Source organism: Myotis lucifugus, unplaced genomic scaffold (genome assembly GCF_000147115.1).
Source record: "Myotis lucifugus unplaced genomic scaffold, Myoluc2.0 scaffold_173, whole genome shotgun sequence".
Lineage (NCBI taxonomy): Eukaryota > Metazoa > Chordata > Mammalia > Chiroptera > Vespertilionidae > Myotis > Myotis lucifugus.
The window spans coordinates 25648-30506 of NW_005871221.1; positions in this window are offsets into that span (position 1 = coordinate 25648).

Below are 4859 nucleotides of genomic sequence, written 5' to 3' on the forward strand. Positions count from 1 at the left end.
ATCAGAACCCCCCCCCCTCAGTGTCCCAGGCAAAGGGACGGGTTTCCCCAGCGGTGCCCCCCACCCCAACCTTCCCTGCAAGCCTCGAATTCCAGCTGCCCTTTTCCCGTGGGCAGTTCGGTGTGTGTCCTTGAAGACGAGGCATTCCTCGCCACGCTGACGGTGGGAATAGTAACAACAATAATTTCCAGGCAACAAGATGCCAGGTCCTCTGGGGCACATTATCTCGAATCCTTATAAGAATACTTTCCCCCAGGTGGGCATGTCCCCATTTCACAGAGGAGGCTCAGGGAGGTGCCAGGGCAGTGTGGCCCTTAGCCTGGCTCCAGTGGGCAGGGAGGGCGGGAGAGAGGGAGCTGAGGGTCACCAATCACATACCCCGGAGGAGATCCTCACAGCCCGCTTCCCCCACTCGAGAGGAAAAAAAGCGGCAAACAAATTAGGCTACGCGAGCCCAGAGCCTGGGGAATACAGGGTGAGCCAGGAGTCAGCTGTGAATAATGCCTCCGTTCAGCGGCAGACGACTGCAGCCTCGCGAAGGCCGTTGCTTCCCCTTCCGCCTGCAGCCAAGGTGCTGGGGTTAAACGGAGAGGTGCCCTCCCAGGGGCCAGAGGGGCCGGTCCCCAGGCTTTGGGCTGGCGGAGTGAGCCCCGCAGCTCTCAGATCCCCAGGAGAGTAGTACGGGGCCTTTTTATAAGGCAAAGCGCTGACCTTCCTTCCAAGGGGATCCATTTCCCGGACAGGCCCTTACCCCCGGCTGGGGGCAGGGTGTCTGCAGCCCTGAACGAGTGGGGGGCTCTGCCAGCTGGAGGACCCGCCGGCGGAGGGGTCCTGCTGGTGAATGGCACCCTGCAGTAGGGCCTATGGGAGGCCTTGCACGCTGGGAAAGGCAGCAGCGGCCAGAAAGGGCTGGGGCCGACCTTGCTCTTCCCTGCACCGCACCCGGCCCTGCCGCTGCCGCTGCCGGTGCTCCGAGGGGAGGTGAGCCTCCCAGGAAGGCCTTTCCCGGTGTAAACACTTCCCAGGAAAGGAATGTGCTGGAAGAGTGGGGCTGGGCCCCTGGAGCTTCACGCAGCCAGCTGGGGTAAATTTTAAAAAAAATCACCCCGGGACTCAGACGGCTTTTGTGAAACTCAATCAAAACCTCGCTGCCCCCCTCCTGCCGAGGCTGGCGCATCCTACCTGGGCAAGCGAGCCCCGGGAGGGCCCCCTGACTGCGGCGGGGAGGCGGGGAGGCAGGGAGGCGAGGGCACCCCGGCAGGCCCTGCTGGCTGAAGGGCGCCCAGCCCGGAGGCCGAGGTGGGTGCTCGGCGGGCGGCAGCCCCGTGCCTTTCTGCGCACGCAGGCTCCCACGGGCACCGACGGATCTCGGGTCCCCAGACCTGGGAGCTGTCTTACAAGCGATCAGACTCCATTTTGTGACAGATTTTTGGACTCTCCCGCCAACCCTCCCCCCTCCCGGGGCCTCCTCCAGGAATTCGCCACCTCCTCAGGATAGAAACCCTTTCCAGGCGAGCGACAGAAGGCAAGAAAAGAGTTACATAATTCTGTTCGGCCAAGCCGCCAAGGGAAAAAATGGGGGGCGCTATGCTGTCATTTTCTCATGTGTTCTCGGGCGGAGGAAGGAGAGGGGGTTCCTGATTTTGGGTCGGGAGGCGCATCTCCTCCCGGTTTCTGGCTGGATCTGCTGTCCGCAGAGCTCGGGCTGCCCAGCGGCCAGAGCCTCAGGCACAGGAGAACAATCCGAGGCTTTTGTTTTTTTCCTTAAATAAGCAGGACCTCTCCCCCAAAAAACACACAGGAGAAAAAGGAGACTTTCGAGTTATGCATGAAAATGCCAACTGCCGCGGGGGCCCGCTCTTTCTGCCCGTGCAGGGCGTGCCGGTGGATTTTTTTTATCAAATGCTGTTAAATTCGCCCGAGTGTCGATTAATTACCCCCGTGGTGCGTAAAATAATGCTGCTCTTCTGGGTGTCCAGGAGCTTTGGAGACAAGTCGAGTGGAGGAAAAGAGCTTAGGAAAAACAGCCCCTTCTTTCTAAGCACCGAGCCCCGCTGCTCCTCGCCGGGAGGACACGTTTCCCTAACGTTGCACTGGTGGGGGGTTGCTCATTTCCCAACGCTGCTGACGCACAGACCAGACAAACCCGAGAAGGCACGTTTGTGTGCCCACTTGCCCGGATTCTCGTCTGAAAGCATTTACGCACAGATGCAATAAATATGCCTCTGCGATCCTCAAAGAAAAAAAAATAAATAAATCGTGAAATATATTTTTTATTGTGAAAAGAACATTGCTTCCCAGTGAGCCCCTGCTAGCCCGGCGGCGCTGGCTCTCTCCCGCGAAACGCTGAAGCGAGACCCCGCGCCCGGGAATCCGTCCCCAGGAGTGTCTTGCTAACAAGCCTTCCTCAGCCCCCAAACAGCCCACCTGGAGCAGATACCTAATCGGCGTTGCTGGAAGAAAGAGGGGGCACCTTGAGGGGATGGACGGTGCCCACCTGGAGGCTGCTGCCCTGCTGAACCCAGACTGAGATTCGCCCCATTCCAAAATTCACTTGCAAACCCACCCGACGGCACTGGGGAAGAAAGCTCTCGGGCGCCCTTTTCCTTTTTAAAACAAATACACTTTTGACAAAGCCGTCGCAAACGTTCAATTGTTTTGTAAAACGAGGGGGTGGGTCACTCCGCTCGAAGGGGGAACACCCAGGTCAGATTCTGTGACTTTACAATCCTGTGCTCGGAAGAACCAGGGGTACCCTCTCCTCGTTTTAAAAAGAAGCCCCATAAACGATTGGGGGGAGGAGAGCAAGAGTGGGGGTAGAATGAACAGATTTGCATGAGAGGTTGGAAAGGTTTTACGCATTTTCCAATATATAAAAAAATTTTCCAAAACCTGCCCGAATGACTCGGAGACCCACTTGCAGCTTCCTGAGCCTCCGGCCCCCAGGTGCGGAGTGGTCCAGGCCGGGGCTGAGCTGAGTGGGAAGTGGCACTGCCCGGGTCTAGCTCGGGTTGGGCAGGCAGAGCAAGTGAGGGCTGCGGGCAGGCAGGCCGTGGGTGGGCTGGAGATCGGCGAGCCCTGCGAGGGGCTGCTCCCCGGCCGGCCCAAAGCCGCCAACCACATTTACCCCAAACCACCTTCCCCGTTTTATTTGTGCTGCCCTATGCCTGCCTGTGGCTGAGCTGACTGGTGGCCTCACCTTCTGCTGGAGCTAGAATCCCATCAGCCCAGGGCACGGCGCAAAAGGGATCCCCGGCATTGTGCCTCATCGGGGGTGCTCCAGACAGAGTGGGAGGCCTTGGCTGGGCTCTGGGGCCAGTGGAAGAGCTGGCTCTCCGACTCTGGCTCCAGCTCCTGCCCGAGAGCCCCCAGCCGACAAGAAGAGCGAGGCACAAAAACCAGCTCTTGCTGGGCCCCCAGGCCAGGGAAGCAGGCCAGAGTAGGCCCTAGGATGGGGCTCACCCAGAGCCTTTCAGAGTAGAATCCCATGCCCTCTGGAGGGCTTTGACTCCAGCCAAGTAGTTGGAGGGGCAGGCCAGCCACTCGGGGTTTCATCAGGGCCTGGGTGTAGAGACAGTCTCTGGGCAGAGCAGGTAGGCTTTTCCCAGAGCACACGCAGCCCCTCTGAGCCCCACACCGCCCACCGCCCGAGCAGCCTACCCACCCTGCAGCCCCATCCGAAGGAGTTTTCCAGGCCTCACTAGAAAGTTGTCGCAGGCACCCACTTGCCTCTGCAATGCTGCCCTGGGGATCCCCACACCCCTCTTTTGGCTGTTGCTCCTCCCTGCCTCCCTCTCAATCATACTGCCAGGCACAAAACCCAAATGGAAGGGGGGAAGCCACATCTATCTGTCCCAAGCCCCTTGCCAGACACATCCAGTCTCAGCTAGAAAACAAAAGTCAGCAGGTAGAGCTCAACCCACAGCCTCTGGCCTCAACCCCGGGAGCTACACCAGGGCAGAGCAGGCTGATTCGGGCAGTTCCCCGCCCCCATGGGGAGCCCCAGATTGCGGTTTGCCACCTCTTGAGGTCCTCCTCCTAGACACCTTCTCCAACCAACAAAAATTATAAGTGCAAAATGCCCCCATGGAATGGTTCTGGGGACGATGGACATCCTTTTCTCTCCATCGGGGACTAAAAAACGCAGCAGGGCTCATGGCAGGAAGCGGGTATGGGGGGCTGCTCAGGCAGCTCAGCACCCCTGCACCCCACCTCCTTGCTCCAGGAATCCCAAACCTCCACACACCCTGCCTTTGTGCTGGAGAAGCACACCACTAGGGCCTCCCTCCCTAAAGCACTGCTTTCGTTTAGAAATCAGTTCTTGGTCCCCAATTCAGGCCTCCCAGGGCCGTGGCATCTACCCCCGGTCGGCCCAGGGCCTTGTCCTGCACCCCAGCTCAGCGGCCCAGCGCTGGTTTTCCGGACAAAGGGCGGCAACTAGGAGCTGCCGGAGGCTGCCTGAGGCTCCCGGCCACCCCACCAGTGTTGGCCCGGCTGGGATGGTTCGCCCCTGCGGGAGACGCGCAGCCCTCGGAGTTGATGGGCCCAGCGGCGCACAGAGCCCAGCGGCGGCCGGGGGGACGCGGGCCCGGCCTGGCAGTGGGGGCGGCCGGGCTCGGGTGCCGGGCGGCGGGGAAGGAGGAGGGCGAGAGGCGCTTACTGTTGGTAGTCTTGTTTGCAGTACAGTTTCCGATCCCGGAAGTAGCAGCTGGTGGTGAGGGCTTGCTGACACGCCGCGCACTGCAAACACTCCTCGTGCCAGGACGACTCGTTGACTCGCATCAGGAAGCGGTCGGAGATGGGCCGCTGGCAGCCCTCGCAGACGGCGGGATGCGGGCAGTCGGAGCCTGCAGCGCACA